The sequence below is a fragment of the Gopherus flavomarginatus genome, chromosome 6 (genome assembly GCF_025201925.1).
Source record: "Gopherus flavomarginatus isolate rGopFla2 chromosome 6, rGopFla2.mat.asm, whole genome shotgun sequence".
Lineage (NCBI taxonomy): Eukaryota > Metazoa > Chordata > Testudines > Testudinidae > Gopherus > Gopherus flavomarginatus.
The window spans coordinates 57,818,398-57,844,879 of record NC_066622.1 but is presented as its reverse complement, the minus strand read 5'-3'; positions in this window follow the sequence as shown (position 1 = coordinate 57,844,879).

Below are 26,482 nucleotides of genomic sequence, written 5' to 3'. Positions count from 1 at the left end.
TAAACATTTTCTGCTAAACCCAGACTCTGTGCTTGCGAGAGGGGAAGTATCGCCTCTTTGAGGCACCTAGGGGTGCGTATGTAAAATTTTCCCATGTCACTGGGTGGGGGCTCGAGCTGGTTTGCATTACATAGTAGGGAAGGGACCCCTATGTATTGAACCCAGTCCTTGCTGCTATCAATTCAGCCTGGCAGAAGGGTTCCACCTACATGCAGGCTGAAGGGGTCCCTGGGAGGCTTAGGGGGTTCGTGGGGGGCACAGATACCTACGTCCAGGCTGCAGGGGTCCCAGAGTGGCTTAGGGGGTTAGTGAGGGGCACAGATATTTATGTCACGGAGTGTGGGGGAATCCGGTCCTGCACCCCTCTTCCTGGGACACACAGTGACTCAGCCGGCCAGTAAAACAAAAGGTTTTTTTGGCCAACAGGAACGAAGGATACAGCAGAGCTTTTGGGTACAACCAGGACCTCTCGATCGAGTCCTTCTGGGGGTTCAGAAAGCTTAGTTCCCAGTTTGGGAATCCCTGAATTCCAATAACCCAGCTCCAAACCAAAACTGAACTAAATCCCTCCAGCCGGTCGCTTCCTGTGTCCAGCTTCCCAGGCAAAGGTGCTGACCTCTCCCCGCTGCCTAGCTCGAGTTACAGGCTTAGGTCCTGTCCCTCACCTTACGTCACCTCCTGCTCTCCCGTCTCCCAAACAGATAGTCCCTACTCCACCAGGGTCCCTACCCGTGGGGCCCCTAACCCTGGCTCCTGGGGCCCTACCAATGTGCCCCTTACTCTAGCTCCAGTTGCCTTACCCATGGGCCCCTAATCCTAGCTCCAGAGGCCTTAAGCATGAGATCTCTAACCCTAGCTCCAGGGGCCCCACCCCTGGGGCACCTAACCCTAGCTATAAGGACACTGCCCAAGGGGTCCCAAACCATCGCTCCAGAGGCCCTAGACGTGGGGCCCCTAACACTAGCTCCAGAGTCCTACCTGTGGGACCCCTAACCCTAGCTCCAGGTGCACTACCCCTGGGGCCCCTAACGCTAGCTCCAGGGGCCAGACCCATGGGGTCCCTAATCCTAAATCCAGGGGTCCCATTCGTGGAGCCCCTAACAGTAACTCCAAATGCCCCATACCCGGGGCCACTAACCCTAGCTCCAGGGGCCCTACCCATGGTGCCTGTAAACCAAGCTCCAGGGGCCTTACACGTGAAGCCCCTAACCATAGCTCCAGAGGCCCTAACTGTGCGGTCCCTAACACTAACTCCAGGGGCCTTAACAGAAGGGACCCTATCCCTAGGTGCAAAGGCCCTTCAACCTGGGCCATGTCATTCGGAGTGGGTGTGCCTACGCAAACACGATCAGCCCCTGAAATTCTTTTCCAAACTCGCCATAATTCACCACCAGATGTCAGGGTAGAGTTCATCCTGCTTCTGCTTACATAGGTATCTGTGCCCCCCACAACCCCCTAATCCCATCGGGACCCATCTATCCTCGATAAAGGTATCTGTGCTCCCCACAGTGTCCTCTGCCTCCCATAAGCCCCCTAAGATACATAGGTCCCCCACCAGCCTGGCTGTAGCTATGTGTATGCCACACAAACCCCTAAGCTCCCCAGGGCCCCCTCCAACCAGGACATAGGTATCTGCACAACCACAACTCTTTAAGTCCCCCAGGGATCCCTCCAGTCCATGCATAGGTTTTTGTGCCCCTCACCAACTCCCTAAACCCCCAGGGACCACTGCAGCTTGGACGCATGTGTCTGTGCTCACCACAACCCCCTAAGCCATCCAGGGACCTCTCCAGCTCGGATGTAGATATTTGTGTCCCCTATGAAGTCCCTAATCCCCACCGGAATCCCTCCAGCCTAGACGTAGCTATCTGTGCCCCTCACTACCCCTAAGCCCCAGCAGGGATCTCTACAGGCTCTACATAGGCGTGATGCTCTGTGCATTACCCTGCGTGGCCACACGGCGTCACTGTTCCTCTATGAGAGAAATGCTCTGTGCATTACCCTGCGTGGCCACAGGGTGCCACTGTTGCTCCATTAGGGAAATGCTCTGGGCATTACTGTGATGGAGTAGGGACTGTCTGTGTGGGGGATGGGAGAGCAGGGGGTGACTTTAGGACCGGACACTTGCTCAGCCTGTCACGTGAGCTAGGCAGGGGGGAGGGGGTCAGCACCTTTGCCAGGGAAGCTGGACACAGGAAGGGGCCGGCTGGAGGGAGTTAGTTCAGTTTCGGTTTTGGTCTAGGTGGTTGGAATTCAGGGAATCCGAAACTCGGTGTTAAGTTTCCTGAACCTCCAGAAGGACTCGATTGAGGGGTCCTGCTTGTGCCTCCAAACTCTGCTGTATCCTTCACTCCTGCTGTCCAATAAACCTTCTGTTTTACTGGCTGGCTGAGAGTCACCTTGTGTCCCAGGAAGAGAGTTGCAGGACCGGACTCCCCCACACTCCGTGACAGACCCTCAGCCCTTCCGGGACCCCTGTAGCCTGGACGTAGGTATCTGTGCCCCCCCAACAAACACCTAAGACCCCTGTAGACCCCTCCATCCTGAGCTTAGGTATCTGTGTCCCCTCACAAGCCCCCTAAGCCCCCCAGGGACCTATACAGCCAGAACATTGTTATCTGTGCCCCATATAGACTCCATAAGCCCCCCAGGACACTCCAATGTGCACGTAGGTATATGTGCCCCTCAGAAACCCCCTAACCGCCCAGGAAACCCTACAGCCTGGATATAGGTATTTGTACCAACACAACCCCCCTATCCCCCCGCCGGGACATCTACAATCTGGATGTAGATATCTGTGCCCCTCACAAAACCTCTAATCGCCTCTGGGACCGATACAGCCTGGACATACGTATCTGTGCCCACTCGAACCCCTAAGACCCCCTGGTACCCCTACAGCCGGGACACAGGTATCCTGGGCCCCCAAAAATCCCCTAAGACTCCCAGGATGCCTAGAGCCTGGACGTAGGTATCTATTCCCCCAATGAACCCCCTAAACCCCACTGGGACCCCTAGATTCTGGAGATTGGTATCTGTGTCCCCCCAAAAACTCTCTAAGCCCCCCAGGGACCCCTACGGCCTGGACGTAGTTATCTGTGCACCTCAAGGCCCCTAAGATCCCTCGGACCCCTACAGCCTGGATGTAGGTGTGACGGTGCTCCCTGTGGGAGCCACCTGAGTCACTTAATCAGGGTGAACTGCAAACAAAACAGGGCAGACAAATCCCAAATGCTGGTGGTGATTTCAATACTTAGATTTACCAAGCCAGCACAAACAGCTTCTGTAGTACCTCACTGGTTACTTAGAAGTTAAAGACACGCAGTTCCCTTAAAGTACCCAGCCTCAGGCCTCCGTCCAGACACACCTGTCAGATATGATGATGATTCCTGAAAATCTTACTTCATCATATAAAAGAAAAGATTCTTCCAATCCCAAAGGATCAGCCACATACTCAGGATCTATTACAACTTAGATCTTACCTAAAATACATGCTATAGACAATTCTTATTAAGTAAGCTAAAATGTATTAGAAAAGAAAAGAGAGAGAATGTTGGTTAAAAGATTAATAGACATATAGACTTGAATTCAATTCTTGAGGTTCAGATACATAGTAGAGGTGAGCTTGTAGTAGCCAAAAGTCCTTTTTGAAATAGTCCATAGGTTATAGTCCAATATCCATATTCAGGGTGGCTCCAGTCAGTGACTGGGGATCTCAATCCTTGTGGCTTAAGGTTTCCCCGTCTTGAAACCCAAAGCAGATATGAGATGAAGAAGGATCGTGTCCCAGGCTTCTTATACATTTCCAGCAGCCTTTCCGCCTGAGAAAACAATAGGCTTAGCTCTCCTTCCAAACATCCTGGCAATTAGTACAGGGTAATTTATTCATTAAACAGTTCAAATAGAGGTTACCACAACCTTCAAAGAGACACATAGACATAATACTACTTCACTCAAGTACCATCATAAATGTTAATATTCCTTTTTTGCTCTTTGAATTAAAATTATAGCAACAGACAAGACTTGTTTGCTTACATCACAAGACCTGAGCAAAAATCTCCCCTTCTACTTCTAACAATGCAGACTTGCATTTCAAAGCTCTGTTCATTTACATATCTTGCTAAGCAGTTCTTAAAGTTCACCCATGGGTCAGGTCAGTCGGTGAGGTGAGTTAATTAACTCTTTCTGGCCCTGTCACCTTTCAATGAGATATTAGATTATACTTATAATGTCACAGTGGTGGTGAGTCGACTGCTGCAGCTCCCCGTAGACTCTGCCTGCATCTCTCACCAAGCTGGAGTACAGCAGTCAAGGGGAGAGCACTCGATGTGTTGCATCTACACTAGACGCGATATATCGACCCCACTGGATCGATCGCTGCCCACCGATTCGGCAGGTGGTCTAGACATACCCCGAGTATCTGGTGATCAGAGCTGGACCCCGGAGGGGGACACATTGAAGGAACTCAGGGGTTAAGGTGCCTCTATTGTCTACTGTCATCGCTGCTGTGGCTCAGATGAGGGTGCTTGACTACCTGGCAGGCTTAGGTGCCGCAAACCTGGGAGGCAGGAGAAGTGAAGCAATCACGGTGTGCTTGGGGTGCTCGTGCTCGGAGCAGGGGTGAGCTGGGGCGAGGGGGCGGTGCTGCAGGGCAGAGCGGGGGAGTTGCCACAAGAGGGGCGCCTCAGGGTGGAGGTGGGAGCTGCCACGGGTGGGGCGCCTTAGGGCGGGGGCGCGGGGGAGGAGGGCGCAAGGTGGAAGTTTCGCCTACGGCATGAAACATCCTTGCACGGGCCCTGCCCCATGCCCTGCCTGCAGCCAGCCCTGCACCCCCTGCCCTGCCCTGCCCGCAGCCATCCTCTGTCTCCATGCAGCCCTGCACCTTCTGCCCTGCCCGCACCAGCCGCATCCTCCCTGCCCTGCCTGCAGCCAGCCCCACAGCCAGCCCCTGACACACCCTCAGCCCTATCTCCAGCCAACTCCTGCCGCTCCCCCCTGTGGCCCTGCCCAAAGCCAGCCAGCCCCCACACACCCCCAGCCTGCACCAGCCCTGCACCCCCTGTCTGCAGCCAGCCCCGCACCCCCTACCCTGTCTCCAGCCAACCCCTGATGCACCCCCCAGCCTGAAGCCAGCCAGCCCCGCATCCCTTGCCCTGCCTGCAGCCAGACCCTACCTCCAGCCAACTCCATGTCCACTGGTGCCCTGCAGTTCCCAGGGCAGTAACCATGCACATCTGCTTCAATGAAGGAGGCAGGCAGCTGGGACCCACACATGTGCACACTCTTGGGTGACCAGACAGCAAATTTGAAAAATCGGGACTGGGGTGGGGGTAATAGAATCCTAGATAAGAAAAAGACCCCAAAATTTGGACTGTCCCTATAAAATCGGGACATCAGGTCACCTTAGCACACCCCCAGGACTCCTGAGTTCCATTGCTGGGTTTCCTATTGGTTCCACTGCTGGTTGTTTTCCTTTTCCTGGGGGGACTTTCGGCAAGTTGCTCCACACTCTAGGGCTCTGTCCCCAGCAGTCAAATGGGGATTTCATACTTTCCCGCTATTGGAAAGTGCTGGGAGAATCCCCCAGCAAAAGCTGCTCTTTCAGTGCTAAGCAGCATCTGACCATTCAAGGTCAGAGCTCGGTACCTGGGAGGAGTGTTTGGCTCTGGGGTTTCACTTCAGCCCAGTCTAGAGAGAGGGGCCCAACCATGGAGTTTGGCTCAAGAAGACCAAGTGTCCAATTTGTTAAGGGCGTTTTGAATTCCAACCCTGTGCTCCTAAGTGCTTGGTGTCGGTTGCAAATTTTAGAAGCATGCTCTCCACTGCATTTTCCAAATCATTCATGAAAATATTGAATTGTATCGGACCGCGGACTGATCCCTGTCGGACCCACTAGGTACACCCTCTCCGTTGGACAGCCAAACATGGAGAAGGGCTCCTGGAGTCTGGGCTTTCAACCAGCTCTGCACCAACATTACACTGATTAAAGCTGGACTGCATTTCCCTCGTTTGCTTGTGAGAATGTGCTACGGGATTGTGTGAAAAGCCTTAGCAACCCCAAGCTAGATCCCATCTACTGTTTACCCACCTCCACCAGGCCCAAAACCCTGCCAAAGAAGGAAAGAGGATTGGTTTGGAATGATTTGTTCTTGACAAATCCATGCTCACTAGTCCTAAGAACCAAACTATTTTGTAGGTGCTGCTGACAAACTGAGTGCTTAAGAATGTATTGCAGGATCTCTCCAGCAATGGCAGTGAGGCTAGCTAGTCTGTAAGTCTCAGGGGTCTCTTTGTTCCCCTTTTAGAGAAAGGTCCTGTCTTGTTCATGGATGGGAAGATGTTCTTTTTCAGGGATCTCAGACGAGAACTGGGGCACAGCACCTGGTTTGTCAAGGCCACAAAAAAGGAGGCAGGAACCTCTTCTCTCCTGCTGGCAAAGAACCCCAGGTACCTGAAAGACAGGGACTCACATCCCTGAATGGGCTTTTAAAAAGGCACTGGTTAAAGATTGGCCCCGACCATTTCTTGTTTCCATAGACTAGACATTTTAGCAAACTTTAGAATTCCTTGGTGCTAAACACTGTGAAACTCCCCTTTCTCCTTCACAGAGGGCTTTAACGCCCCTTATCTCACTCAGGCTCACAACTGCCCGGAGTTTGAGAACTGTCCCTGTTCCCATTGGACTGATGGGAGGAGCCTGAGGTGCAGAGAAGGGAAGTGACCTACCCAAGCGCCTACACAGTAAGGTGGTGGCAGAGCCAGAAAGAGAAGCCACCAGTCCTGTCTCCTGTTCTAACAGACAATAACTCCCCCAGAGGCAGGGATAGAGCTCAGGAATCGAGATGGTGGGGAAATTTCATTGAATCCATTTCTGTCAGAAAATCCCATTCAGGCTAATCCGGTTTGTTTCTCAAAATCATAACAAGTGGGATGAAAGTTCTTTGCAAAAATATTGTATTGCAAAACAAAAGCATCTCCTGTTTGTCAGAGTGTGTTAAATTGTCTCCTCGCACACAAAGAGGAGACACTTAGATCTCAAACATTAGATAAGATGCTTCAGTCTGAGCTAAGTCATTGCTGCTCTTAACAATTTCAAAATAAAAAAATGCTAATAAAATAGACTATTTCAGCTATTCTATTACGTGTTAATCTGCTCTGAGTAAACGTGATAGGACACCTCATATTATGCCCTACTCCTAGTGACACTCTCCAATGGATCCCCATCCTCCACCCACCATCAGGTAGGTAAGAGCGGATCATTATTATTTCTACTTGAAAGAGGGAGAAGCTAAGGCTGAGAAAGGAGAATTGACTTGTTTTAGGTCACACAGCCAGTCAGAGGCAGAGTTTGGAATAGGACCCAAGAGCCCTGATTTTCAAACTACCCATTGGATCTTGAATTTCAGACACTGAATGACCTGAATAAAGTGCTCTCAGATGAGCTCCAGACCAACAACAGTGACAGTAACTATTCAGCAAGTATTTGAGGAGAACTGCAATGTTAGAGAGAATCATGAACTGCTCAGAGACAACTAATGCAGAGAAGCGGCAAAATTCATCAAACATAGAACTGGTTTTGACTTATAAAGAGAAAAACAAGGACCTGAGTCTCCTCCCTGTCAATAACCCCCGGCTCAGCCAATCAGGGTAGAGACTGAGGATGGGAGGCTGAGGGATCTCACCAGAGAGCCCAAAGGATGGCCCAGGTCACCAGTGGGGATCACTTCCCGAGCAATAGTTCAGCCTCACATTTTTGGGTAGACCTCCCACAGTGAGAACTGCAGAGCACTGCCCTGCAAAAAACTAAAAAAAAACTCACACACACTCTCTCTCTCCCCCTCCCTCCTGGTGTTGGGAGGGGAACAGGTAAAAGGACAAAGGAAGCAAGAGAAGAGAAAGGAGGGAGGGAGCGATGGAGGAAGAGGTGAAACAAAAAGGACAAACCCTAATGTCCCCAGTGATTCTAAGGGACAAAATCCCAGGTGCAGAATAAAATTCTGCCTCCTTAAGCTCGTGTTTTCCATGCCTCGAATTCACCTGTCACCAGATGGATCAGACTGAACAGCTTTCAAACCTCCAGGAGGCTCTTACCTTCTAAACAGGGACGGCTGTTTTCTAGTAAAATCACTAAAAGGGAAGGAGAAACCTCGAAAGAGGTTCCTCCTGGTGCTTACGTCCGTGAACCCGAATACTCTCTCAGTCCTCAAAGAGAGACCTGGAGAAGGAGACTTGCTGAAGCAAAGCCACAGGGGTCTCTGAGGTTTCCCTGGCCCCTCACCCCTGTCCTGCCTTGCTGATGTCAGCATCTCTCTGTGAGGTCACCACCTCCCCACCACCTTGGACCAATAAGTCTTAGGTCCTGCAAAAGGCCAGTGTGATGTCACTGTCAGTATTGCCATGTCAGATTAGGGTTAGTGTGGCTGCAATTTGACGGTATTGGTCTCTGGGCGCTATCCCACAGTGCACCATTGTGACTGCTCTGGACAGCAATCTGAACTCGGATGCACTGGCCAGGTAGACAAGAAAAGCCCCGTGAACTTTTGAATTTCATTTCCTGTTTGCCCAGCGTGGAGCGCTGATCAGCACAGGTGACTATGCAGTCCCAGAATCAAAAAAGAGCTCCAGCATGGACTGTTCGGGAGATACTGAAGCTGATCTCTGTATGGGGAGATGAATCTGTTTTATCAGAACTCCGTTCCAAAAGACGAAATACCAAAACATTTGAAAAAATCTCCAAGGCTATGATGGACAGAGGCCACAATAGGGACTCAACGCAGTGCTGAAACTTAAGGAACTGAGACAAGCGTACCAGAAAGTCAAAGAATGAAATGGACGCTCATGGAGGGAGGGGCGACTGAGGATTGTAGCTATCCCACACTTCCCGCACTCCTCAAAAACCATTTGAATTCTTGGCTGAGTTCCCAAAGCCTGAAGGGTCAATAACATTGTTGCGGGTTGTTCAGAGTATATGTCATTCCCCCGCCTCCTGCCCCCATGAAAGCAAAGGGAAAAAAAATCCTCTCTCACCTTTTTTCAGTGTCACTGTATGTCTACTGGATGCTGCTGGCAGATGTGGTGCTGGAGCACTACACAGCAGCATCCCCTTCCCTTCCCTTGCGGACGGCAGACGGTACAGTAGGACAGGTACCCATCATCGTCGTCCCGTGAGTGCTCCTGACTGGCCTCGGTGAGGTCGGCCGGGGGTGCCTGGACAAAGATGGGAATGACTCCCAGGTTCATTCATAGCAGCTGGAGGCTGCGCTCCCCTCCCCCCTTTGATCCCTGCTTGCAGAAGCAATAAAGTCAGTGTTGTTTCAAATTCCTGCATTCTTTATTACTTCATCCCACAAATGGGAGGATAACTGCCATGGTAGCCCAGGAGGGGTAGGGGAGGAGGGAAGCAATGGGTAGGGTTGTTGCAGGGGCACCCACTAGAATGGCATGCAGCGCATCATTTCTGTGGGATCTCTAGGGCTCTGACCCGGAGCGCCCGTTTGCCCCTCTGGTTCTTTAGTAGGCTTGCCTGATAATCTAGGCAGAACTGACTCTCCATTAGACAAAACTTAAAGAAGAGAATGACCTGGGGAGTCATTCCTATTTTTGTCCATAAGCCCGTGGCCGACCCCATCGAGGCCAGCCAGGAGCACCCATGACAGCAGCACATGGTGCAGTATAACTGGTAACTGTCATTGTCAACTTGCAAAGCAGCAGACGGTACAGTAGGGCTGGTAACCATCTTTGCTAACTTGCAAAAAGCAAGGGGATGCTGCTGTGTAGCACTGCAGTACCACGTCTGTCAGCACTATAAAGAAGACATACGGTGACAGTGAAAAAAGGCTGAACGGGCTCCATGGTTGCTGTGCTATGGCGTCTGCCTGGGCAATCCAGGGAAAAGGGTGCAAAATGATTGTCTGCTGTTGTTTTCATGGAGGGAGGATTGAGTGATGACATTTACCCAGACTCACTCATGACACTATTTTTGCCCCATCAGGCATTGAGATCTCAACCCAGAATTCCAGTGGGCAGGGGAGACTGTGGGAACTATGGGACAGTTACCCACAGTGCAACGCTCTGGAAATTGTATAAAGTCGAGGACACAGGCCCATACTAAGCACATTAATTCGGCGGTGTGCGTCCATGTACCAAGGCTAGCATCAATTTCCCTGGCCAGGCCCTTTGGAGGTTTGAGCTACTAACTGTGGTCACCCCACTCAAGGAGCGTTCGTTCTAGGCACTAAGCTGGCTAGACAGTAAAACTTCAGACGCTGCTCCCAATGCTACACTCAGTTTTTCCGAAAACTAGTATCTGTAAAATTCGTCTACTTTCTGGCCAGAAGAGACCATTACAGCATCTAATCTGACCCCCTGCGTATCACAGGCCTCCTGCATGACACAATAGCTACTTCTGGGGGAAAGGCATCTAGTTTTCATTGAATGACTTCAGGGGATGGAGATCCCACCACTTTCCTTGGTAGCTTGTTCCTGTGGTGAATCATCCTCGCTGTTGACTATTTGGGGCTTAGTTGTAATATGAATTTGTCTCTTTTCACCTTCCAATCATTGGGTCTTGTCATGTCTTTCTCTGCTCCATTCAAGAGCCCTTTAATACCCAATCTTTTCTCTCCATTAAGGCACTTCAACACTTCAGTGAAGTCACCTTTCAATCTTCTTTTGATAAGCTAAACAGATGGAGCTCTTTCAATAGCTCACTAGAAGGCATTTTTCTCCAGCCCTCAGAACAGTTTGGTGGCTTTTTGCTGCCCCAGCTCCAATTTCACAGTATCTTTTTCAAATGAGGACACCAAAACTGGAGACAGTATTCCAATATCAGTCTCACTGATGCCGTGTCACCTCCTGTGATGTTATTGACATAATCTGTAACTTTATAGATCACCATTGTGACCACTCTTCTATATTTGCAGCCAATATGATAGAAAGGTTGTTGTGAAAGGGGTCTATGGAGAGGTTCTGATTGGCTGATTATAATGATGCTATCTCTACATGTGTATCATTTTTGTAGTTGACTTTATGAATATTGGCTCTATGCTGTCTGTATTCAAACTTGTGCTATGCTTCCGAGGAACACCCCAGCCAGACAAGTTGGTGTCAGTTCTTCCTAGCCTGCTTGATGGCCCATTAAGGACCATCAGCTCTACAATCAACCCATTGAGAGAAGGTAGATATGCCTTGTGGCTCAGCAAGGTATGCAGGGACCTGCCTATGGACAAAACTCAAAGGTTATTCTATGCCACGTGCTGGATAGAGTGTCCTTGGGACAAAGAAAACAAAGACCACATGGCAAGAGACTGTAAAAGGCTGATGCCTCGTCTCCATCTTGTCTTCAGTCCTGCTTCATACCTCTGAAGGGACTTTGCTACAAACTGAAGCTCTGTACAAGGGACTGAATGACCCATCCCAGCTGTGGATGGACTCCAAAGACTTGATTTGAACCTGCAGTTTATTCCATCACTGCTACAAGCCTGAATCAAGAACTTTGCCATTACTGTATGTGAAGGGTTAGAATTCATGTGCATATTATATAACAACCTGGTCTATGGATTGTGCCAGCTCTTTTCCAGACCCAAAGTCCAGAGTATAATCAAGGGACCAGAAGCCTAGCAAATAGTGACCAGCTAAAAGAAAGCTGGGTAAACAGAAAGCCTTGCTTGCTAAGATAGGCTTGGTCAGCAAATTGCCAGGTGTTGGAGCTAAGAACTAAAGAATTGTATCTTATTCAGAGTTGCAGATTGAACAAAGAATCCCTGTTCCTATTGTGTAAGTCTCTTCTGTAGGGAGACGTTCTTCCCAGAGATCCAACCTTGAGTTTATGAAAAGTTGGCAGATGTCAATATAAGATATGGCATCCTTCCACCTCCCTTCCCAGGGACCAATGTCTTGCCTTAAGGCACACAGAAAACAATCTTTATTGCCATATACTTTCACTGTTTCTTTGCTTTAAACCCTAGGAATGTACCTGGAGGACAATCAAAGGAGTTGCTCCTTTCCTATGGACCTCAAATCAGAATTCAGCATGGATATTTTATACTAATAACATTTTATCAAAGTATTCATGAAATGTTAACTTGCTAACTTGAGACCATGGGTGGAGACATTATGTAACCTGTTAACCTTTGGCTACTGTGCTTATCATGTCTTGCTGCAAAACCTATCCCAGAGTTTGGAACTCCCTACCCCGTCTCTTTCCCCCACCCATGGAAAATCTATATATTCTATTGTAATCAATTAACAGTGTCTCTGAGCCTAATAAGCAAGGTGACACTCTGCCAGTTCTGTGTGTAATAAACTCCTATTCTTGCCCTCTACATGGTGGAGATTTATGTCCTTCACAGACACCTGCTGAACAAAGAGGAGATTCAGCATCCAGCTTGGCTGAATGTGTCTTCTCTCCCCACAGCTTGGTGATCTTCTGAGGAAACGGAGAAGACTGCCTTTGCCTAGCTGCACATTGCTTGCAAAAAAAACAAGTCTTTTTGGTGGCAAGTGTTGAAAGGAGCCATTAGACAAATGTGAAGACAGGAAAAATGTCCCCCAACTCAACTGGCATCTGTGGATGCTGAAGTCACAACACAAAGTGCTAAACAGAATATGAGCACAGGCTGGTGTCAGAAGAGTCTCTACCAAAGCCTTTTCCACCAGCAGGGGCCTCTCTGTGCGCAGAACTCCTGGAAGTGTGATGGCTGCAGGCAGTGGAGAACTCTATTTTGGCATCTCTTTGTCAGTGAACATCTACAGAGGCTGTTTAAAGGTCTTTAGATAGTGATCTTTGGGAAGAGCTGGCTGAAGTGTCTTCCTAGTAACCAGAAGATCCTGGCTTGGCCTGCCAGTTCTTCCGTGCAAGTCTTGAGGGAAATGGGGAATGTCTGTAGTTTGGAATTTGCAGGTGTTGTCCTGGACCATCAAAGGGAACAGTTGTAAGTATTGTCTCAGGGTAGGCACTATGGCTTGGATGGCTAAAGAACCTGTCGAGTAAACAGGAGATCCTGGATTCAACTCCCAGTAGTACCTTGTTCTTCGGGTTTTGTCTCCTCTGCTCACATTTTCCTGTGTCTTTCTAGGAAACAGAAGAGAACTCCCTTGGTATCCAAGTCATTGCTTGCTAAGGAAAAGGCTTCCTTGGAGAGAAACATTGGAAAGAATCAAATCACAAGCCTGGAGCTGATGAAAAGGCTGCTGTGACTGGTATTGGCATGGTGGTTGTTTTGACTGCAATTGCTGCAACACAAAAGCCTGCACCACACGTCCTTGTGATTCGCTGGGGATGTCCACACACAGATGTCATGTCATCTTCCTTTTGATTGTCACTGATGAAAAATGGAGCAGCTGGGAGAAAAGTCCCAGAGGCACTTGCCAGGTAAAGTAGAGGTTAGAGATGCAGCACCCAGTGGTGCGTTGCCAAATCTGTCCACTCCTCCCACTTTTTGGTCAATCTTTTGAAGAAGCAGAGAAGACTGCCTCTGCCTTGCAGTGCAAATGCTTCCAAAAGAAACCGGTCATTTTTTCTGACAAGTGTTGGAAGAGGCACCTAAGAAATGTGGAGAAAAGGAAAAGGTCATCGTAACTCAACTTGCATCCATGACTCTTGAGGCCACCACACAGAGCACTGAGCACTGTACGACCACAGCTGGGGACAGAAGGGCTTTTTTCAAAGGCATTTTCCACTAGCAGGGTCTTCTCTGTTCACAGAATTTCTGATAGTTTGATGTCTGCTGGCACTGGAGATCACTATTTTGGCATCTCTCTCTGTCTCAGTGAGCACCCGCTGTGGTTGTTGAAAGTCTGTGATGGGATCTATGGGATGCAACTGAACAGTGGGACCCCTGAGCCCTTTGTCCCACCACCTGGGCTCCCTCTCACACATGTGATGCTGAGACAAGCTGTGAATCTCTGGCAGATATTGCACTTACACAGACATCCGTAGGTAGGGACACAGCCAACTGAATTACATGAATGCTTCTGCAGCCACTCATAACACTAATGATAGAAAGTGGCCCCCCCTACAGCTCTGCAGCCTTGCACCCCTGGATCATACCATCTTGCCTTAATCAGAAGCCTGATCAGTGTGAGTTTATTACACAGGGTCCACCCCTCCCTCACCGTGAATAGTACATGAACCAGCCTTGTAATGGAGCTGAGATTTCCCAAGAACTTCAAGCAAAATACACCAGTTTAAGTAGAGCATAAAACAGATTTATTAACTACAGAAAGATGGAGTTTTAAGGATTATAAGTGGTAGGAATAAAAGATCAAAGTAAATTACCATGGAAATTAAAGATAAATTCACAATCTAAACTTTACACCTTATTACACTAGGGCGTAGTTCAGTTATGCACACAGGAAGGCTTAATGCTCGAGCTGCTGCACATGCTGGGCAGGCTTAAGGTCGGGCTCCCCATGGCAGGAGAGAAGAAGACTCGGCCCCTGGAGGGGCAGGCTGGGGCTTCCTGGATCCCATTTGCTCACAGCCAGCGCCCTGCCCCCAATCCCAAGTCATCCATGGCGCCCCCAGGTCGGCCAGAATGGAGCAGCAGTTTTCACTGCACTACGTCCACTTATGGCTTACAGGCAACTCCCAGACTCACCACAGTCCACCATCTCGGCCAGAAAGGAGCCCACTCAGCCTCACCATTGCTGCTTTTCCTTCCCCCCAGGACCCCGCTTCTATTGGGCTGCAAGAAGCCATCCCTGGGATGCCAACAGGCAGCCACAGGGGTCTGTCTCCCAGCAGCCAACCGCACCTCCATGGGTTCAGCCCTCAGAAGGGCAGGTGGGGGCTTCCTGGATCCCAGTTGCTCACAGCCAGCCCAACCTCCACCTCTAAAACCATCTGTCATGCCCCCAGGTTGGCCATAAAGGAGCCGCCATTCTCCACTTGGACTCAACTTTGCTTGTTTTCCTTTTACCCAGAACCTCCCTTTTTCTCCTGGGCTGCAAGTAGCCACTCCTGGGAAGCCAAGAGGCAGGCACAGGATTCTACCTCCCAGCAGCCAACCACACCTCCCCAGGCTTTGCAGAATGAAGGGTGGTGCTCTACTAACCCCACTTAGCCGAACAGCTTCTTCCCTGCCTTCCTCAGCTCAACTTTCCTCTATTGCCCCATTCCTGCCTCACTTCCTCCTTTGGCCAGTCAGGCAAAGGAGCCCAGCAGGAAGTGAGAGCCTCTATAGGCCAACCTCCAACAGCAGAGGTGGCCAAGCCACAAGCCTCCAAATGGTGACTGGCCTAACTACTCTAGGTTCTCCAGCCTGACACTAAGGTGCTTTCTCCACTGCTGTCAGCATCCTCTGTCATGCAGGGGTTGGAGTTATCCCAGGGACAGGCCAATAGGAGGAGTGCCCTTTCTGAATAACAAGGGGATGTGGGAAAAGGAAGCCAGCATGTTTCTGCCTGGTTTTGAGCCAGGGACCTTTTGCGTGTTAGGCAAATGTGATAACCACTACACTACAGAAACTCCACCTACTGGGTTGTTGCTCACTCTGGCACAGACTGATGGACAAATCTAGAGAATGTGGTGGTAGCCCCTCGATAGGTCAGCTGGCAGGGCAGAGGACTGGAGCCAGCACTCAGGAAGTCGTCCTTACCTCGCCCGTGTGACTCCAGCTTGAGGGAGAGCTTCTATTTCTTCTCCTTGCTGACAAAGAGCAAGAGAAGAATGAAAGGTCAGGTGGGCCAACTCGGTGCAGAAGCCCATGCTGTCTTTTCCTGCTGCATAGCCTGAAATGAGGGACTCGTGGCAATTAAAGGAATTGCTGCACTCTCAGAAAACATCCCGCCCGTGCATAAAGGAGGATAGAAGAGCCTGTTAGTCTAGCACGCTCCCAACTGAACTGTTTCAGCAGCTGCTAGGTTTCTTTTTGGCCTTTTACTTTTCTGTCTGGGATGTTGTTGTCAGCTGTGGCACAGAAAAAGGACGTCATTGCGAGCTGCCCATGAAGATAAGATTAACTTTTGCCTTCGTTGCTCGGCTTTACTTGCTTCCTCACCCTATTCCTACCTTAGTTCCTGTGTTACCTGAAGGCAACGGGGGCCCAGCAGTACGAAGAGGAAGTTAGACAGCTAGACCCTGGTGGCAAAAGTTCTACCACCGCTTGCCACCCCACTCTCTTCTCCCAGCTTCACATATTGACCGCCAGGGACTTGGTGCCCAGCAGCGCAACGGAAGGCAGTGGACAGAGCCACCCTCGCCTTGAAGCTCTGGCTCATTAAACCGTATCTTCAGTCGCTGATGGCCAATGAGAGACCAACAGCGCTTGCTATTTTAGCACTTGAAAATGCCATTGGTCAGTCACTGGATCTCTTTAATGCTGTTACATAACAAATGAAAATAGAATCTCAGTGTGACATTCTGTACCTTTGGGGGAGTGTGCTGTAACCCCCATATTCCTCATTTTCATATAATCGTGATCTTATATACAGAGCATGCCTTGTAAGGTATGAGGGGAAAGGATATGATCTGCTGAAAGTCATTTCTCTACCCATAGATGTTTACCATTCATGCATATGAAGTTATGAGAATTGTGCAGTGTGGTTATCACTATGCTGTAAGGTGGGGGAGTCAGCCAAATATTAGCTCCCCAGTGACAACAGCAAGGAAAGTAACCAACACACGGACAGGGTGTCAAACAACCCATCAACAGCCATTATTCAGCAAGGGAGCTACAGTGCAATCACTTACCTGCAAGAGGACACCCCAGGGGAATTGCTCAGACTTGCTTGGAGAGACGCAGTGATGCTCACCTGACTCTGAAGGGGGAGCAAAGCCAAGAGGGAAGAAAGGACATGATAAAAGCAGAGACATTTGCCATGCTTTGTCTCTCTCGTCCACCTACATCTACAGACACCTCCACACCAAGCAACTGAAGCGCTGACGAAAGGGGAGAGCCTGGCTGAAAAGCCACCAGCCGGCCTGTGGTGAGAAGCATCTAAGTTTGTAAGGGCATTGAAAGGCTTAAGATCAGCTTAGAGTGCATTTTGCTTTTATTTCACAAAAACAACTAGGAGTCCGGTGACACCTTAAGAACTAACAGATTTATTTGGACACAAGCATTCGTGGGTAAAAAGCCCTCTTCTTCAGATGCATGGAGTGAAAATTGCAGATAGAGGCATAAATATATATTGGAACATGATGTAAAGGGAGTTACCATACAAGGGGAGAACCAGTGTTGAAGGCTAATTCAGTCAGGGTGGATGTGGCTCTCTCCAAGTAATTGACAGGGAGGTGTCAATACCAAGAGAGGGAAAATTGCTTTTGTAGTGAGCCAGTCACCCCCAGTCCCTCTTCAAGCTCAAATTAATGGTGTTAAGTTTGCAGATCAGTTGTAACTCTGCAATTTCTCTTTGAAGTCTGCTTTTGAAGTTTTTTGAATTTCTTCTTTTAAATGTCTACTTTGAATGGCTATGTTTAATTGTGTTATTGAATATGAACATGTAAACGTGTTATGGAAGTCCCATGTGGTCTAGTGGTTAGGATTCTTGGCTTTCACCCAGACAGCCTGGGTTCAATTCCCCACACAGGAACAATACAGAGCTTCTTCTTGGAGGGGAGACAGGAAACAAAAAGAATGGGAAGGGATCCTGCCAGCAGCAGAGCTGGATAGAGTTGGGAGCAGTACTGGATTTGACATGGTGCCATGGTGCTAGGCCCAAGCTCTGAAGGGATCTGTAACAGTAACTTCCTCCCCTCTGCAGACAGGGCGCCTCAGAGCAGCCTGGATTCAGTAGGGGAGCTGAGACCCCATAGGGCCCTGGGGGCTGTAGTTCCTTGACCAGCTCCCTGCCTTGGAGCAGAGAAGGAACATTTCCCAGCATTCCCTTGGCTGCTATCAACAGGAAAGGGAGGGAGGAAGCTGTGAGGCTGCAGCTGGCTGCTAGAAGGGGGTGCCACCTGTGAATAGGGAAGAGGTGTGACCAAGGAGTAGAAGGCTTTGGCCCAGGTAGCACCCTCAGAAGACTTCCCCAGACAGGCTTAGGGATGCTGGTGTGACCTCGCCTGGCAGCCCCCAAAGATGGAACTGGGTGGACTAACTGGACAGAGCCCCTCTCTATCTGAAGCTGGGCAAGGGAGGTATGTGGATCCCACCAGAAGGTAAAATGGTAAGTAAGAAAGGGGAGGCTCTACTGGACCTGGACAGCTTCAGATACAGGACAGGAGGATTTCCACTTCTGAGCCATGAAAATAGAAATTGACTTTTCCTTTCCAGATGTATCTAATATTCATAAAGTGAATCTAGCCCCTGCCTTCCAGATCTGAACACCTCAAAATCAGGAGTGCTCAAGCTCAATTTGGGCAGCTGTTACTTCATTTCTCCCAAATCAAATATGCTGATCCACTGTCATTTACTGTAGAAAAAGTAGGAGTAAATTCAGCAACAAACGTTGGGGTCTTCACAGTGCTAACGAGGGCTGGAATTGCTATTTTCAACAGCCATTACACTTTTTTTTTTAGTTTTGTTTGTTTAAAAGGAAGACAGTGATAGTGCACTGGCAAATTCCCCATAGAAACAAAGAATGGAACAAAAGAATAATAAAGGCACCTCAACTTTCCTCATTTATGTTGGACGGTCTTATTAGATGGATCCAGACATCTTCCAATCACAGAAGCTGATAATTGTTCCACTTTACTGCAGTTCTGTAACCATGCAGGAACCTAGAGGAGGAAAGTGCCTAACTCCAGAGTCTGCAGCTGCCTAGGGCCAGTGCTGAGGATTTAGAGTCCCTAGTGCTGCCCTTGCAAGGTTCAAGCATGCTCAGCCTTGGCATTGCCTCCGCTCCTGCGGCTAGTAGCTGCAGCTGTCTAAGGCTGGCCTCTGGCAGTTGCCCCATGGCTGTAGCTAGAGAAATTACAAGTGGCTCTATGACTCCTGGGGCCATTAAGCTAGAGCACCTAAAGACACTGGAGTTAACCTCAAGGAACAGAGGTCACCATTAGGAAAGGAATGTCGGGGGAGCAGGGAAGGCGGGAGCAGGTCAGGCTTGCAGAGGGAGCTTCCAGCTGGTTGGGACCATGTCCAAAGTAGAAAGGAAACAAGTATGTGGAGAGGTGGTGGTGACCAGGTAGCAGACTAGCATGTAGATGGGAGCAGAGGGAGAGACGCTGGTGTCTTCAGATTCCCAAGGGCTAAGTCCTCACTTTGGGGAAATGGTGTTTGCAGGTGGCTTGCTCACATGGCAGGATGGGGGCTGAGGGAGGGATCTGTCAGAACTGATCAGGTGTCTGCTGGCTTTAGGACTTTGAGCTGAGACTAGGACCACATGCAGTGACTGGTGACATGGGGGGGTACTGGAGACATGGCTAAAGAAAATCTGAATGAGGAAAGAGATAAATCTGTGGGAAGTTTCCTTGGTCACTATGAAAGTTCTGCTCACTGTGGACACTGGTAAACCCACATGGGTGTACAGCTCAATAACAAAACCCGTTGGTTGAGGGAGCTGTGTATGGCAATGCATATAGTCATGGAGAGGTGTGTGATCAAAATGAAAAATGTCTCTGAGGCTCAGTAGCGGGTATACGAAGGCACCAATGGCACTGCCCCACCAGGCCCACACTCGGAGCCCACAGTGACTACACTGGGGCCCACAAATATGTTTGGTGCCAGGGCCAACAAAAGGTTAATTCAGCCCTGACTGCCTGAGCACTATTTCAGCCTCACATTTTTGGGTGGAACTCCCACAGTGAGAGCTGCAGAGCACTCCCCCGCAACACACACGCACACACTCATCCTGGTGTTGGGAGGGGAACAGGAGAAAGGACAAAAGAAGAGATGAAGAGAAAGGAGGGAGGGACAGGTGGATGGAGGAAAAGGTGAAACACAAAGGACAAACCCTAATATACCCATGATTCTAAGGGACAAAATCCCAGGTGCGCAATAAAATTCTGCCTCCTTAAGCTCATGTTTTCCATGCCCAGAATTCAACTCTCACCAGATGGATCAGACTGAACAGGTTTCACACCTCCAGGAGGCTCTTACCTTCTAAACAGGGACGGCTGTTTTCTAGTAAAATCACTACAAGGGAAGGAGAAAACTGGAAAGAGGTTTCTCCTGGCGCTCACGTCCGTGAACCCGAATACTCTCTCAGTCCTCAGAGAGAGACCTGGAGAAGGAGACTTGCTGAAGCAAAGCCACAGGGGTCTCTGAGGTTTCCCTAGCCCCTGGCCCCTGACTGATGTCAGGATCTCTCTGTGAGGTCACCACCTGCTCACCAATAGTCTTTGACCAATAGTGTGAGGTCCTGAAAAAGGCCTTTGTGATGTCACTGCCACACCCCGCCCTTGCTGTGCCAATGTCCTGCCCCTGGCCAGGCACTTTGGAGCTTTGAGCTACTCCCTGTGGATCACCTCACTCAAGGAGCTTTTCTATAGAGCATCCTCAGATGTCTAAGCACACGAGTGCCATGGCAATGAACTGACACACATGGCACCAAGATGAGATCATTAGTAGGCTAACCTATAGGAGAAGGACACCCCAGCATTAGTAGGGGAGAAATCCCTACTGAACATGCATTACACCTAGCAGCCCCTGCGTGGGGTCTGGCGGGGGCTGCGGAGGGGGGAGACCTGGGAAAGGGATGGATGGAAAATGTCTGTGCAGCCGGGACATGGCTGGGGGACGAGGGGAGAAGAGCAGGTGACCCCTGAGGAGCGGGGAGAAAAAGGGAGGGCTGAGATCCCCTCGGAATTACCACTGCCTCCTCCGTGGAGACCCCGCTCCTTTCCTGTCCTGACACCTTTCTCCCTAGAGAGCAACAAGAAACATCCAGGCTGACACCCCCTTCCCTCAAACCCCTGGAATTTCCCTGTTCCCCTCCCCCCATCGTGCCCCATTTTCTCTCCCCTTTGCCAATGGCCAGTTCAGATCTCAGGTTTGGGGTGTTTCCCCCCATTTTCACCTGCAGTGATTTGTCCTTGTGTAGGTGGGAAATGGTTCCCCCGAGTGATTTCTGAACTGGGCAGAGGCTGGGGGGGGACCTGAGACAGGGACACCTCTGGGCTGGGCTGGGGGGGCCACTCTCTGCTGGCAACAGGGCGTGGGAAGGGCCAGGAAGTGGAGGGGGGAGCAAGTGTCCCCCATAGAGAGGGTCCAGCCCCAGGCTGCTACCAGTAGCACATTCCTATCCTGGCCGGGGGGGGGGCTTTCTCCAGCTGGGATCTGCCCCCTAGGCAGCCCCAGGCTCTGACCGCACCAGCCCAGCCTGGAGCCCCCAGTGAGTGAGAGACACCGGAGGGGGAGGGGGAGGGAGCACTGGGCCCTGACAGGAAAGTGACTCTCTCCTCTCAGATCTTGGTGTTTTCCTCTCATGTTATCAAATATGCAGTTTGTGACACAATTTCTTTGCAAATCTCAAAGATTCAAATAAAATAACCTAAACATTTGCCCCACTTCTCTGTAGTTGTCTATTTCTAATTGAATATGCCCTGAGATTTTCATGTCTCTAATTATAAAATAATAAGAAAATCTCAGATTTACACCTTTTCTCAGATTATTGAACACAAAATGTTTGCAAATGTTGCCCGTTTCCTCTTTATTCATTTATCAAGTATTCATGTGAAACACTCAGATTTTACCTCCTATCAACAACTGATATAAAATCCCTCTGATTTTCCACTTTCCTCTCTATAATTTGCAACATGGATCCAAAATCTCTGATTTCCACCCTTTGTCTTTCATTTCTGAACACTGATCTGAAAGCTCAGGTTTTCCCTCTGTGTCATTATCAAATGTCAATTAACAATCCTCTCAAGTTTTGTGCTGTTCCTTATGTTTCTAAATCCCCAAAACTTCTTCCTTCGGGGGAACCTGTTGCCCTGAGTCGCTCTCCATTCTGGATGTTGCAGGGGATTAAATTTCTCAGTGATTGTCTTTCCCCTCTCCTTTCAGGATCACTTGTTCCCTCTTTTAGCTCTGTTAGATATTTGCCAAAGAAAGAGACCAGCCTGATATTTAATACACATCAAAGCCAGAGGCCTCCCCCTGTTTGGGGATCAGTGGTTCTCAGCTGGTAGTGGGAGAGTTGGCTGGCCCCTTTTCTTTTCTCCAGCTGGCACAGGATGAGGGGGTCACTCTGAGTGCAGCATGTCTTGAGAAGTATCCCAAACCACAAGACAAATGGTCTCTGTGAAGGGTTGCTTCCCACAGTGCTAAGATGTAGCCACCTCTGGCAGGATCCATGGTGGCTACTATTTGCTAGTGACAGGCCACGGAAATTTCTTACCTATTTTGCCCCTCCATGCCAGGCCTGCACAACATACGGCCCACGGGCAACGTGTGGCCCGTGAAGTCTCACTGTGCGTCCTGCAGCCGGGAATCAAAGGGCTCTGGGCTGCCCGTAGCCGCGGGGAATCCAAACCCCTTTAAAGTTCAGCCGCGGCCGGGATTCAAAAGGTTCTGAGCTGCCCGCAGTCGCAGGGAGCCCAGAGCTCTTTAAATCTCAGCCGCGGCCAGGATTTATAGGGCTCTGGGCAGGCGGGCGGGGAGCTCAGAGCTCTTTAAATCCCAGCCACCAGGGCAGGCTTTAGGCCAATTTAACCAATTCCATTGAATCGGCCTCGCTCCTAAGAGGACCCCGCACCCAAGCCCCAGTACCAGCAAAAGCCAGTGCGCTGTACCAGGGTGGCACAGTTTCCCCAGGGGGCAATATAAAAGGCCTGGGGCTCCCAGCAGGGGCTGGAACCCCAGGCCCTTTAAATTGCCACTAAAGCCCTGCTGCTGGAGCCCTGGGGTATGGCTGCGGGGCTCTGGGGGCTATTTAAAAAGTCCAGGACTCCCATTGCTTCTACCTCCCCTTTCCTTTAAATAGCCACTGGAGCCCCGCCGCTTCCCCAGGGTTCCCGCGGCTATTTACAGAGCTGTGGCAGTGGAAGCAGGGGCGCCCCGGGCCCTTGAAATAGCCCCCAAGCTCCAGGCTGCTGCTGCTACCCTATTGGGAGAGGGGGGAGGAGGAGGAGGAGAAGGAGGCACTCACCTAGAGGATGGGCTTTAACCCCTGTACCTGCACCCCCTGCCCTGCCTGCAGCCAGCCCGTCCCCAGCAAGCCCCTGCTGCACCCCCTGCCCGAACCAGCCTCGCACCTCCTGCCCTGCTTGCACCAGGTCCTGCCTGCAGCCTGCCCATCTCCAGCCAGCCCCACACCCCCTGCCTTGCCTTCAGCCCTGCACCAACCCCTGTCTCCAGCCAGCCCTGCACCCAATTCCCTGTCTCCAGCCAGCCCCTGCCTCACTGCCTGCCCTGCCCGCACCAGCCCTGCACCCCCTGCCCTGTCTCCAGCCAACCCCATACCCCCTGCCTTGCCTTCAGCCCTGCACCAACCCGTCTCCAGCCAACCCCTGCCGCACCCCGCTGCCTGAAGCCAGCCAGTCCTGCACTCCTTTGTCTCCAGCCCTGCCAACCCATGCCGCACCCTCTCTGTTACCCTGCCTGAAGCCAGCCAGCCCACCCCACACCTCTTGTCTCCAGCCTGCCCCACACCCCTTCCCCAGCCTGCAGCCAGACCCTACCTCTCGCATCCTCCCCCTCCCCCACCTCCAGCCAGCCCCATGTTCACTGGTGCCCTGCAGTTCCGAGGGAAGTAACCCTGCACACCTGCTTCAATGAGATGGGCAGGGAGCAGCTGGGACCCACACATGTGCACCCTAGCACACCCTAAGGGAGTGGCAGAGCTCATTTCTAGTTCAGACCCATCTTTTTAAAAAAGAACTTTTAGGTAGGGTTAACATACAGCTGTACTTTCCCGGACATGTCAGGCTTTTTGGTTCTTAAATCGCCATCTGGGAGGAAAATACGGACGTATGGTAACCCTACTGGTACAAAAAATACATACTGTGGCAGAACTTTTTATAGGGAACCGGTTGTTAAGAACTGAAAGGTTTTCTTTTCCCCAATCATCCCTGCGGGGCCCCGCCAAAAATTTTCAAATTGGGCCCCGTACTTCCTAAAGCTGGACTGCCAGCCACAGCCGGGATTCAAAAGGCTCTGGGCTGCTCGCAGAGATTCCCGGCCGCAGCTGAGGTTTAAAGGTCTCAGGGCTCCCCACCGACACGGGCAGCCCAGAGCCCTTTGAATCCAGGCAGCAGCTGAGATTTAAAGGGCTCAGGGATCCCTGTGGCTGCAGGCAGCACAGACCCCTTTGAATCCTGGCGGCAGCTCCAGGGGATGGAGTGAGGCTGGGATTTCAAGGGCTCAGGCTCCCCTCAGCAGCAGGAGCTCTGGGACCTTTAAATCCCTGCCCCAGCCCTGAAAAGCTCCGGGTTCCCCCAGTCGTCAGAGCTCCAGGCCCTTTAATTTGACCCTGAGGGCTCCCAGCCACCTCTTTGGCTGGGAGTCCCTGGTTGATTTAACATCAAGTAACACCTCCCCACCACCAACCTTCCTTTTTGACCCACAGCTGTTTTGGTGAGGCGGCGCTGGGGAAGGAGGGTTTGTTTCTGCAGGGCTGGGCGGGGTGTTTCCGCCAGGCTGGGAGGTCCTGAGTGGGGGGTGTTTCCGCAGGGCCGGGGGGTTTCGGTCCTCAGCTGTTTTCTTTTGAGTATTGTGGCCCTCGCTGTTTTACTCAAAGTACTGTACAGGAACTTTTCAGGGGGATTAAGGCAAAATGCCACATTTATTAGTAATACAGGTATCAATTAATACTCTATGACATGCACATGAGATATATATCACAGTCATGCATTCATGCACACACACACACATAAACACATTCCATCTTGCTGTTGTTACCAACTAGTTGCTCCCCTTAACTGCACTGGCCAGGTGAGTTAGATGGGGGAGGGGTGGAGCCGGGCTTCTACCCATCCAATTCGATGGTCCGATGGTGACAAGACGAGATCGGGGGTCCTTCTGCAAGACACCTCGCATTTATAGTAGCTTCCCTCTTATGCAAATCTAGATCAGATTCAAAATCTGGGTCTGCGTCCGTTGGTCTTTGTGCTGCTTTTCTCTGGGTGTTGTCCCAATGCTGCTCAAAGAGGGTGTTTTCTAAAGAAGGTGCTTGCTTCTAATCCCTGAGGCCATCAATATGTCTGCTCTTCTTTACTGGGCCCACTTGACAAGTTGTACTGTCCTTTGCTCTGGCTCCCATCCCCTCTTCAACTGTTGTAGCTGTCTGGAGGTGGATGTCTTCCAAGCCTCACTCATTCACACCTCATTCAGTCAATAGAGCAATTGATTACAGAGTGCGGGGGAAGATCTTATTCTACTTTTAGCAAAAAGGCACATGTTTTCTTTTACATTAACTATACTATCCTTAGGGGCTATAACATTTGATACAAAGTTTTCTACCAATTTTCTATATAGGGATCTAATACAAAGTTGTATGAAAATAGAGAGGCACAATGCCAAGTCATATGAATTACAAAATAACATCATGCCGGATGCAATGTCATAAAGATAAAGATACTTAATAAAAAATAACACAATGCAACGTTAGAAAGATTTATAGAGATAGTTAATACAGAGATTTCTCTACATCACCACTTTAAGAGTTGTGCAGGCCTGCTGACGGCATTCGCGGGGCTTCTTGCTCGTGTGGATTCTCTGATGCTGAATAAGGTGAGTGCTGCGATTGAAGGTTTACCCGCACTCACTGCATTCTTAGGACCCCTCCTGCGTGTGGATTCTCTGATGCCGAATAAGGTGTGAGCTGCGACTGAAAGTTTCCCCGCACTCACTGCATTCATAGGATCTCTTCCCTGTGTGGATTCTCTGATGCCCAATAAGGTGCGAGCTGCGACTGAAAGTTTTCCCGCACTTATTGCATTCACAGGGCCTCTCCCCTGTGTGGATTCTCTGATGTTGAGAAAGGCCTGATCTGTAAGTGAATTTTTCCCACATTCAGCACATGTATTTTTTTTTTGCTTTTCCCTGCAGATTTCCTACTGTATTCTGGTTTCCTTAAGGCCCTTCTGAGTTCCCTGACAGGAAATAAATTTATCCATTTTCTCCCCTAGCTGGTTTCCCTGCTCTTTTTCTGGTCTGTGCTGAACCTCACACGTCATTGCATCACCTGCTGTGATAGAGACAAAAACCTCAAACAGGGATGGAAAGGGGAAGGCCAAACCAAAACAAGTGCTGGAGAGAGGACAAATAAAAATCAGGAACTCAGCTCCCCCCAACAGGAGAGAGGAGGGGATCAATTCAGCCTTCACATCCCATCCAACTTCACAGGGGGAAGGGAGAAAGCTACTGCCCGGTGTCTGCTAGCATCTATAGGAAGCCTTGAGCTATATTTACCCTGCAGATGCGACCCCTGCTATGGACAATAATGAACTGAGAGACTTCCCAAGAGCTTTGTATGGCATCCTAGATGTTTCCTTCAGGCACTTACAGATTCTGAGTTGGTTTAATGTTTCCTCATCTGTGCGGGGAGATCTCAGGATCTCTCTTTCCTCTGAACCCTGGAGCTCTGGGACCCATGGCTCTTCCCCTTGTTCCAGCTGGGAGATCATATCACCTTGGAAAACCAGAAACTCCGCTCA